The 12003-nt window shown below is 42.7% G+C and overlaps 1 pseudogene; it reads left to right on the forward strand.

Moving 5' to 3' along the window:
• Window positions 1-7271: 7271 nt before the first annotated feature.
• On the forward strand, window positions 7272-9655 carry LOC119273276 (annotated as a pseudogene).
• Window positions 9656-12003: the final 2348 nt, after the last annotated feature.

Here is a 12003-nt window from a genome sequence, read left to right on the forward strand (position 1 = left end):
CTAGGGCTGTTAAGTGCATCTTTCTTGGTTATAAGTCTGGTGTTAAAGGTTTTAAATTATGGAATCCTGAAACCTAGAAGGTTGTTATTAGCAGAAATGTCATCTTTAATGAATCAGCTATATTACATGATGTTTCATCTACTAATGTTCCTGTTGAGAGTGAACAGCAGCCTGTTGTTCAGGAGCCTACTGTTCAAGTGGAGCATGTTATTGATTCAGGTGATACATCTGGTAATAAAATTGTTGATGCACATGATGAACCCGTCGTTAATGATGATAATGTCACTCCCACTCCAAATCAGCCTATTGTTCCACCCAGTTGGAATCTTGCACGTGAGAGAGTTAGGCGGGGTACTAACAAACGTGTCAGGTTAATTGAGGAGTGCAATATTGTTTCTTTTGCTTTATCTGTTGCAGAAGAAATTGAAGGTAATGCTGAACCTTCTTCATATTCCGAGGCTATTATTTCTGGTGATAGTAATAAGTGGATGACCGCTATGCATGATGAGATGGAATCACTTGAAAAGAATGGCACTTGGCATTTAGTAAAATTGCCTAGAGAGAAGAAACCTATTCGTTGCAAATGGGTTTTCAAGAGGAAAGAAGGTGTTTCTCCTAATGATGAGACAAGATATAAAGCAAGGTTAGTTGCTAAAGGTTACAGTCAGATTCCAGGTATTGACTATAACGAAGTCTTTTCTCCTGTTGTGAAGCATAGCTCTATTCGCACTTTACTCGGTATTGTTGCCATGCATGATCTTGAGCTTAAACAATTGGATGTTAAAACTGCATTTTTACATGGACAATTAGAAGAGGATATTTATATGGAACAACCTGAAGGTTTTGTTATTCCTGGAAAAGAAAAGCTTGTGTGTAAGTTAAAGAAATCTCTTTATGGATTGAAGCAATCCCCAAGACAGTGGTACAAGAGATTTGACACCTTTATGCTCTCTCAAGGTTTCAAAAGGTCTAACTATGATAGTTGTGTTTATTTGAAAACTGTCAAAGGTTCAACTATTTATTTGCTCCTTTATGTTGATGATATGCTAATTGCTGCAAAGAGTATGTCAGAGATTAATGAACTAAAGAAGCAATTGAGTAATGAATTTGAGATGAAGGATTTGGGTGCAGCAAAGAAAATACTTGGCATGGAAATATCCAGAGATAGACCATCTGGAAAAGTGTATCTCAGTCAGAAGGGATATATTGATAAAGTTCTTCGTCGTTTTAATATGCATAATGCCAAGCCGGTGAGTACTCCATTATCTGCACACTTCAAATTATCATCAGTTTTATGTCCTAAGTCAGATGTAGATATTGAGTACATGTCTAGAGTTCCCTATTCGAGTGCAGTTGGTTCACTTATGTATGCCATGGTTTGTTCTCGTCCGGATTTATCATATGCATTGAGTGTTGTCAGTAGATACATGGCTAATCTTGGAAAGGAACATTGGAAAGCAGTTCAGTGGATTTTCAGATACCTGCGAGGTACTTCTAATGTTTATTTACAGTTTGGGAAAACTAGAGATGGACTTGCTGGTTTTGTTGATTCTGATTTTGCTGGTGATTTGGATAAGAGAAGATCACTCACAGGTTATGTTTTCATCATTGGTGGTTGTGCTGTGAGTTGGAGAGCAACTTTGCAGTCTATTGTGGCTTGTTCCACTACTGATGCCAAGTATATGGCTATTTCTGAGGCATGCAAAGAAGCTATCTGGTTGAGAGGTTTGTATTCTGAGCTTTGTGGAGATTCATCTTGCCCTACCGTATTTAGTGACAGTCAAAGTGCCATATATCTTACAAAGAATCCAATGTATCATGAGAGGATAAAGCACATTGATGTCAGATTTCATTATATTCGAGATGTTGTTGCTGAAGGCTATTTGAAGGTATGCAAGATAAGTACTCATGATAATCCTGCTGATATGATGACAAAGCCAGTTCCGACCAATAAGTTTGAGCTTTGCTCAGGCTTAGTTGGTATTTCTCACTAGTCCTATGGACTTTAACGCACAAGGTGTTTATACTGATTTGGATGGAGTTATCTACTTTCTTCGACTACTGGAGGAAATTTGGCTCAAGGTGGAGATTGTTAAATTGTGAGCCAAACTATACCGTATTGGACTAGACGTAGTACATACGGAGTGGGCCTTTGCGTTGGTACCGATGCGTACGAGTACAACTCGTTTACTTGTCCTACAAGGACTCCTATGTGTTGCCCCTCATATATACCCCATGTAGTCGCACCTTAGACGGCCTGTCGTCTCGTGCTTGTAATACTCCTCCTCATAGTGATTGCACCTTCGTGCGTCCGTGGTTTTCTCCCGCAAGGGTTTCCACGTAAAAATCTGTGTGCTCTCGTGTCTGTTTTATCTTGTTATTATCTAACATCACGGGTGCCAATGTTTGGTTCCCACCGTTGGTGCTTGCTTAAGCTGCAATCACATACAGACACATTGATCAAGTAAAAGAATAACAGGAAATGAGCACCTGTACACCAAAGAGAACCCAATTAGTGCCTAGAAGAGATTGCTTGGCTACCGCTCAATCTCGGGATACATACATACATACATACATACATATATCATATATGCATCTCATTTCTTCCCTGCCTGCTCCAACTTGGACATGAATCGGCGGTTGGGGTGGAGAGGGAGAGCACCGGCAGGGTGGGCCACCTCCATGGAGCGCGCGTCGAGGTGTAGGGGCTGTTTGGATTGTGCCCCATCTAGCCCCACCAATTTTTTGGCATGACTAATGTGAGGGCATGACCAAAATTTTGGTAAGTGATTATTGTTTGGATTGTAGCCATCCATGTTTTGGCCCCTGCACTATGGAGTAGCCTGCTTGCATGCATTGTGAGGACCCACAGATTAAAGTATAGGTAGCATGCACCAGATACTAATAAAATAAAGGGATAGTTTCTTGGGACCCAACAAGACAGAGAGTGCAGGGTGTGGTGCCAAAATTTCGGCGGAGCTTTTCGCCGCCCTCAACTCGCCCGTGAGTTGGCTAAGTTTACATTGGCGTCTCGCAGGCGCGCTGGGCGTGCCAATTCTTTGGTAGCGATCCAAACGGCCACCAAATTTTACGGGCTTGCCAACTTTTTGGTCGGACTGGTTTTGGTCGAGATCCAAACAGCCCCGTAGATTACGGGTAGGAGCGAGGCACGAAATCCGGGGACAGGGTGGGTGGCTGCGTCGGGTTGTACGGCGGCGGAGACGCCGACGGGGGAGAAGAAGGCCACGGCGGGCCGTGGGGTGGAGGAGGAAGAGAAAAGAAGAAGAAGCCTGCTGCCGCGCATTGGGTTGGGCCCCTCATCTTCGGGCCGAGTGTTGACCAAAGCCCATGGTCGAGCGTTGTTGTTGTGCTGCTCGGCCAGCCTGGAGCCCTGGACCCTGTCCTTACTTCCTCAAAAAAAAATTCTCCATAGAGAAAAAAGGGCTTCTCACTGTTTTCTTATAGGACTCCTCACTTCGATTCTAGAAAAGAAGAACTTTTGTTCACTAGTCCTCGATGAGGGAAAATCATATTTGCTGCTCGCTGCGGCGAACTGTCGAGCGATTGCACGGAGCAGCGCAGCAAGCGACCGACATGGGCCGACCCACTTATACATAGTGCGTCCAACCGGTTTTTGGGATCCTTCAAGAAGGTTCTCTGAACCGTGTTTTTTCCAGTATCTTTTTTCCTGGTTCTTTTCGGCTTTCTATTGTTTTTATTTCGTTTTTTCTTTTCTGTTTCTTTTCTTTTTTTAGTTTCTGTTTCTTTTCTTTATGTTTTTTTTAATTTTCACAACTTTGCAAAATTTGTTTGCAAATTTAAGAAAAATGTTCGTTTTCTCAATTTTTGTTCGTAAGTTTCAATACATGTTCCTATTTCAAAATTTTCCAGGTTTTTGAATTTTGTTTGCATTCGAAAAATGTTTAGAAATTTCAAAAGGTGTTCCAGCTTTCCAAATTTGTTCACAAATTTATAAAATATCCATGTTTTCAAATTTTGTTCACAAACTGAACAAATGTTCGTAAATTCCATAAATTTATTTGGGAGTTTGAAAAAATGTTCCCGTTCCAAAATTTGTTCGCAAATTTCAAAAAAATTTCATATTTACAAGTTTCGTTCAGAGTTTTCAAAAATGTTCCGTTTCCAAAAAAAATTGCAAATTTAAAAAAAATGTTCGTTTTTCAAATTTTGTCCTGGAGTTTCAAAAAATGTTCGCGTGCAAAAGTGTTTCATGTTTCCAAATTTTGTTTTGAAATTTGAAAAATTGTTAATGTTCAGTTTTTTGGGTAGTTTAAAACATGTTTTCGTTCTAAAAAATATGTCCACGTCTCCAAAATTCGTCTGTGTGTTGAAAAATGTTTGAGTTTTCTCAAAATTTGTAAAAAAACTAATAATGTTCACATTTGAAAAAACATTCACGTTTTGTTTTTGAAAAAAAATTGTGTTCGAATTTTTGAAAGATGTTCGGATCGGCGTTTCAGTTTTCTTAAGGATTTGCAATGTTCTGTGATCAAGAAAGCTAGCTAGCTTAACTGGTGCGAATCATATGCTTGGAAGCAGCGGGCATAGTGTTCGATTCCTGGCATCGTATCTTTTTTTTATTCCAGCGTGATCTACTGTTCGCGAGAGAGATGGGCCGGCCCAGTCTATCGATCCCCTATGCGATCGCTCGACTGCTTGACGCAGAGAGCGTCACATAGGAGCTCTCCTGGATGAGGGCGGGCGGAAGGGGAGAAGAAAGCCATGGGCCACCGTGGATGTGGAGGAAGAAGAGAGAAGAAAGACCGACTGGTCGCCGCATGTTGGGTTGGACCCTCGTCACTACTCGGCCTGTCTTGGGGCTGAGTACCATACTTCGGCCCATGCTTGACCGTCCTTGTTTAGAGCACCACTCTTCGGGCCCATGATCGACCTTGAAAACCATATACATATATTCTGAACCACCGCCGTATTTGATTTCGTTTAACTTGCTCAATTTCTTTTTGTCTGACCCGGTAGCCAAAGGGAAACGTTTATACCCGGGCGACCAACCGAGTTTTGAGCTGGTCGCGCGTTGGTCGTTCGTTTCTGATGCGATCAACGTCTCATGTTACACCATGTACCGCGCTAACTACAAGCTTCCATCACGCATGTGTCCATGGGGACCCATCTCACTCTTACCTCCTTCCCTTATCTAATGCACCTCCTCTCTGCTCTCTCTCTCGCATCCAACCATGGCAGTATGCTTCCCCATCTCTCTCTCGCATCTAACACTTCTTACTACCTCGCGAGTTGCGCTGTGCGAGGTTGTCTTTGGTTAACACAACTCCCCTAGGAAGATACCACATGAAGATTTTCACTTTTAGTGGAATCTTAGACTTCCAAATTTTCTTATTATTACTCGTTGCTACCTTAGAGGCTACAGCGAAACACATCCCGACCTTGTGTCAAGTTAATTGAATCCAACCAGGATAAAAGATTATGCCATGACAGAAGTCGGGGGCCAATCAAATCCCGCCTGAACGAAATATTCGGCGGGGAAGAACCGAGTACGTGCGCAATAGTATTATTCTTATCGCGAGTGATGTTATATAAGGCTGGATATTGTTCTCTGAGACTGGCATTGCTTAGCCAGATGTCTTCCCATAAACGAATCTCCGACCCGTCCTTTATCGCGAAAGACCCAAAGAGAAAGAGATGTTTCTTTGCCGCCATTAGGCCAGCCCAAAAGTGCGAGTCGCCAGGTTTCCAATATGCCTGGGATACCGCCTTTTGACCTAGATACTTGTTGCGCAACATGGTTTACCAAACACCATCTTAGGTAAGAAGTTTAAATAACCATTTACTGAGAAGGGCCTCATTCTTGACCTGCAAGTCATGAATTCCAAGGCCTAAATTGGAGCTACTGGTTTGCTTGCTTCTGTACCTATAAATTCATTGCCAAACATCTTTTTTTTATTCGTGGTTCCCCAATAGCTAATGTTGGTGATAGATTCAGTTATTGTTGCCTCCACATGGTGGGTACTGAAGATTTCTAGCTAGCCTCCGTTGTTGACAAGCAGGATGACAATCACAACAGGTTAAATGGTACGATCCCGCGTTCTCCTGATGCCCTACCTACTGCTGGTGAATTTCTTGTGTGGTTCCCCCCATTTTCATGCTGTAATTTTTGCGTGCTCATTTGCATTGGTTCCTCTCACCTTTGGTTTCCTCCGTACGTGGTGACTCAAGAACATATTTTAGACAGGCCCCTTTAATGGACCGACTTGCTGAGGTCTTCCTGCGGCACGGCGTACGAGGTCACGGTCATGATCATCTCTTTCACATGCATTGTATCAAGTACACCACTGCCACATCCATATGGGCATGTACGAGGGTCATCATCTGCTCTCACATGTCACCAAAGCACACACCACATCCACACGAGGGCATCTTTGATTCGCAGGATTTTGAAAACGTAGGAATACGAAAAGTATAGGAATGGAGTGTCATGCCCACTTGAATCCTATAGGATTAGCAAGGAGTCTTTGATTTCACGGGAAAAGCAAAGGAATTGTAAAAAGAGGTTGGAGTGGATGTTAGATTTCCTATGAAATGTAGTACAGAAGATTCCATTGGAAAAATTCCTATGGGATTCAATCCAAGGAATCAAAGGACAAATGCAGGAAAAATTCCAAAGGATTTCAATCCTCCAAAAATCGTACAGAATTCCTTTGAATCAAAGGAGCCCGAACCCTTGGTGATAGGTTTAACTACTGTATGTTCAGAATTTTTACTACTGCCGGGCTCTTGGTGATGGATTCACATAGCTCGGTTGCAAGCTATCAGTGGAGCTGGAGACTGAATATACCATTCCCAACCAGTTGAGTTTCTTATGAGGTTCACCATTTACATGATGCAAGTTTGCATGTTCATTTGTTTCCTCTCTTTGTGCAAAGGAAACCTTTGGAAACCCACAAAATCCACAAGGGAAATGTGTAACGTGGTTTTGTTAGGAATAGACAGAGACTGGCCCTGGACTTACTAACTGAGGTCTTCCTGCGGCATGGAGTATGAGGTCATTTCATCTTCTTCACGTTGTATATTGAGCACACCACTGCCACATCCACATCCACATCCACACGAATCCTGTTCCAGTCATCCTTGGGTCAACTCTAAGTTCATAACCATTAGTATATATATGCGGTAAGGAAGGCAGTCATGAAAGTGGTGCCTACAACTACAAGAGAGGGCACTCCTGCCTGACCTGAATCTCTCTAGTGCAAGGTGTAGTGTAGAAGTGTAGATCGATGATGGGCATCTTGCTGATGTTGTTCTCTCTGTTGGTGCTCGGACCACTAGGAAAGCCAACAACGCTGGCATCCAGAGTGGTAACAGGCCAGCACAGCCCTGAGGGGAACTGGGCGCAACCATCCCATGCCGGCACGCTCGATGGCTGCCCAACGAGCTGTGGCAGCGTGAGCTTCAGATACCCCTTCGGCATCGGATCCAGGTGTTCCCGTGGACCTGACTTCAACCTCACTTGCAATGACACCGCTCAGCCTCCCAGGCTCTTCTTGCACGACGGCTTCACCCAGGTGATCGGCTTTGATGATCCTTTTTCTAGTTCAAATTTAATCTGGGCCTCCTTCTTGCATACCATACCCATGAAATCTGGTGTCAGAGTCTACAACTTTTCTTTGGAACCGCCTGGGAGGTCCTTCTCTCTTGTGTCCACTGTTCTGAATATTACCGGCTGTGACCTGGACGTATACTCTGTCGGAGATGATGCCCCCACGTTGATATGCAACACTGTGTGCCTGGATCCAAGAATCCCAGAGATGGTGGCTATGCACAACTGTAAAAATACATCCCGATGCTGTTGTGTTGATGTGGACAGTGGCGGCAGTTTTGAGTTCCAATTTGTCCACAACCACAGCAAAAGCAGCATTGATGCACGCTCTAACCAGACCTCCCAACTGTGGGATAGAATCAACATAACTAGTGATGGGCCGGATAGCTTTCGGCTATCGTGGCAGATAGTTGAGCCATCCAACTGCAATGCTGCCAAGCAAAACAGGACAAGCTATGCCTGTATGAGTGAGTATGCCGAGTGCAACGACCGTACACCCAGTTATTGTCTCGTTGAAGATGCCGCGTGCATTGACGGAAGCAATGGCTACAGCTGCACGTTCAGGACTAACTATGCAGGCAATCCCTACATTCAAGATGGTTGCTTCAATGATATAGGTGACTCCTCTATTCCTAATCAACACCAAACGTATAGCTGTTTTTAAATATTTTTGGGCATTGATACATGCTAACCTTTTACTGATCAAACCAGGGTATAATCCAAATCCGAGCAGGGAGGATTGCACCCGTCGGTGTGGTAACACTAGTGTGGAATTCCCATTCGGCTTAGAAGATGGTTGCTTTGCAAGTGAGCAGTTCCACCTAAAGTGCACAAATAAGATGCCATCAGCTGCCCTCATGTTGCAGAAATACCAGGTGTTGGATAACCAGGTCTTTGACATAAATATTGATGAAGGGACCGTAAACATCACCGATCTGGACCAACAAAGGAAATACGACATATCTGGAAATTTTCTTTTTCCTATAGGTGGGTCTTTCTTCAACTCTGTGCAATGGGTTGCTGCAAACCTAAGTTGTGCAGAGGCCCAACAGAATAGGTCTGGATATGCTTGCGTGAGTATCAATAGCAAGTGTGTGGAAGTAATTGTTGAAGCCATTGCTGCTGATAGAGTCTAAGCTGGTTACCGCTGCAAATGCTCATATGGCTTCCAAGGAAACCCTTACATCCAATCTGGTTGTGAAGGTCACTCACTCACTCTCTCTCTCTCTCAAGACCGAGTATGATCCATTGAAGATGCGGTGTACTAGGACAAACCAATAGCCTCTACTCTTTGGTAAGACTAATTATTATTATGAAGACTATAAAATACTGAAAACTTAGAAGAGCTTTAATGCCTGCAGGTATAATTATTGGGTTGTCTTGTGGTTTCGGTGTTCTACTTCTAAGCTTCAGTGTAATGCTTCTCATGCATAGATGGAAAAGAAATGTTCAAAAGCAACTGCGGAAGAACTATTTCCGGAAGAACCATGGTCTGCTCCTAGAAACATTGATATCATCTGATGAAACTGCAAATGAGAATACAAAGATTTTCTCGTTGGAAGAGCTAGAAAAGGAAACAAACAACTTTAATCCTACACGTATCATTGGCCATGGGGACCATGGCATGGTTTACAAAGGCATATTATCTCATCGGCGTGTCGTTGCAATAAAAAGGTCTAAAGCCAGCAGTGTGAGATAAGTCAATTCATCAATGAGGTCGCAGTGCTCACTCAGATAAACCACAGAAATATTGTGAAGCTCTTTGGATGTTGTCTCGAAACCGAGGTTCCACTGTTGGTGTATGATTATGTATCCAGTGGCTCACTGTTCGAAGTTCTTCATGCAGATGCAAGTGATGATATTTCTCTGTCTTGGGGTGATTACTTAAGGATTGCCATAGAAACAACAGGAGCACTGTCTTATCTCCACTCTTCAGCTTCAATATCAATCTTCCATCGTGATGTAAAGTCCTCAAATATACTCTTGGATGTTAACTACACAACTAAAGTGTCAGATTTTGGTGCATCCAGATTGGTTCCGATCGATCAAACGATGCTGCGATAGTGATCTAAGGTGTCGCGCCGGTGACGATGGTGATCATGACGGTGCTTCGAAGATGGAGATCACAAGCACAAGATGATAATGGCCATATCATATCACTTATATTGATTGCATGTGATGTTTATCTTTTATGCATCTTATCTTGCTTTGATTGACGGTAGCATTTTAAGATGATCTCTCACTAATTATCAAGAAGTGTTCTCCCTGAGTATGCACCATTGCGAAAGTTCTTCGTGCTGAGACACCACGTGATGATCGGGTGTGATAGGCTCTACGTTCAAATACAACGGGTGCAAAACAGTTGCACTCGCGGAATACTCAGGTTATACTTAACGAGCCAAGCATATACAGATATGGCCTCGGAACACGGAGACCGAAAGGTCGAGCGTGAATCATATAGTAGATATGATCAACATAGTGATGTTCACCAATGAAACTACTCCATCTCACGTGATGATCGGACATGGTTTAGTTGATTTGGATCACGCAATCACTTAGAGGATTAGAGGGATGTCTATCTAAGTGGGAGTTCTTAAGTAATATGATTAATTGAACTTAAATTTATCATGAACTTAGTACCTGATAGTATCTTGCTTGTTTATGTTTGATTGTAGATAGATGGCCCGTGTTGTTGTTCCGTTGAATTTTAATGCGTTCCTTGAGAAAGCAAAGTTGAAAGATGATGGTAGCAATTACACGGACTGGGTCCATAACTTGAGGATTATCCTCATTGCTGCACAGAAGAATTACGTCCTGGAAGCACCGCTAGGTGCCAGGCCTGCTGCTGATGCAACTGACGACGTTAAGAACGTCTGGCAGAGCAAAGCTGATGACTACTCGATAGTTCAATGTGCCATGCTTTACGGCTTAGAATCGGGTCTTCAACGACGTTTTGAACGTCATGGAGCATATGAGATGTTCCAGGAGTTGGAGTTAATATTTCAAGCAAATGCCCGAATTGAGAGATACGAAGTCTCCAATAAGTTCTATAGCTGCAAGATGGAGGAGAACAGTTCAGTCAGTGAGCATATACTCAAAATGTCTGGGTATAATAATCACTTGATTCAATTGGGAGTTAATCTTCCGGATGATTGCGTCATTGACATAATTCTCCAATCACTTCCACCTAGCTACAAGAGCTTCCTGATGAACTATAACATGCAAGGGATGGATAAGAAAATTCCCGAGCTCTTCGCAATGCTAAAAGCTGCGGAGGTAGAAATCAAGAAGGAGCATCAAGTGTTGATGGTCAATAAGACCACTAGTTTCAAGAAAAGGGGCAAAGGGAAGAAGAAGGGGAACTTCAAGAAGAACAACAAGCAAGTTGCTGCTCAGGAGGGGAACTTCAAGAAGAACAGCAAGCAAGTTGCTGCTCAGGAGAAGAAACCCAAATCTGGACCTAAGCCCGAAACTGAGTGCTTCTACTGCAAGCAGACTGGTCACTGGAAGCGGAACTGCCCCAAGTATTTGGTGGATAAGAAGGATGGCAAGGTGAACAAAGGTATATGTGATATACATGTTATTGATGTGTACCTTACTAATGCTCGCAGTAGCACCTGGGTATTTGATACTGGTTCTATTGCTAATATTTGCAACTCGAAACAGGGACTACGGATTAAGCGAAGATTGGCTAAGGACGAGGTGACGATGCGCGTAGGAAATGGTTCCAAAGTCGATGTGATCGCGGTCGGCATGCTACCTCTACATCTACCTTCGGGATTAGTATTAGACCTAAATAATTGTTATTTGGTGCCAGCGTTGAGTATGAACATTATATCTGGATCTTGTTTGATACGAGACGGTTATTCATTTAAATCAGAGAATAATGATTGTTCTATTTATATAAGTAATATCTTTTATGGTCATGCACCCTTAAAGAGTGGTCTGTTCTTATTAAATCTCGATAGTAGTGACACACATATTCATAATGTTGAAGCCAAAAGATGCAGAGTTGATAATGATAGTGCAACTTATTTGTGGCACTGCCGTTTAGGTCATATCGGTGTAAAGCACATGAAGAAACTCCATACTGATGGGCTTTTGGAACCACTTGATTATGAATCACTTGGTACTTGCGAACCGTGCCTTATGGGCAAGATGACCAAAACACCGTTCTCCGGTACTATGGAGAGAGCAACAGATTTGTTGGAAATCATACATACAGATGTATGTGGTCCGATGAATGTTGAGGCTCGTGGCGGATATCGTTATTTTCTCACCTTCACAGATGATTTAAGCAGATATGGGTATATCTACTTGATGAAACACAAGTCTGAAACATTTGAAAAGTTCAAAGAATTTCAGAGTGAAGTTGAAAATCATCGTAACAAGAAAATAAAATTTCTACGATC

The sequence above is a fragment of the Triticum dicoccoides genome, chromosome 3A (assembly GCF_002162155.2).
Source record: "Triticum dicoccoides isolate Atlit2015 ecotype Zavitan chromosome 3A, WEW_v2.0, whole genome shotgun sequence".
In the NCBI taxonomy this organism is placed as follows: domain Eukaryota; kingdom Viridiplantae; phylum Streptophyta; class Magnoliopsida; order Poales; family Poaceae; genus Triticum; species Triticum dicoccoides.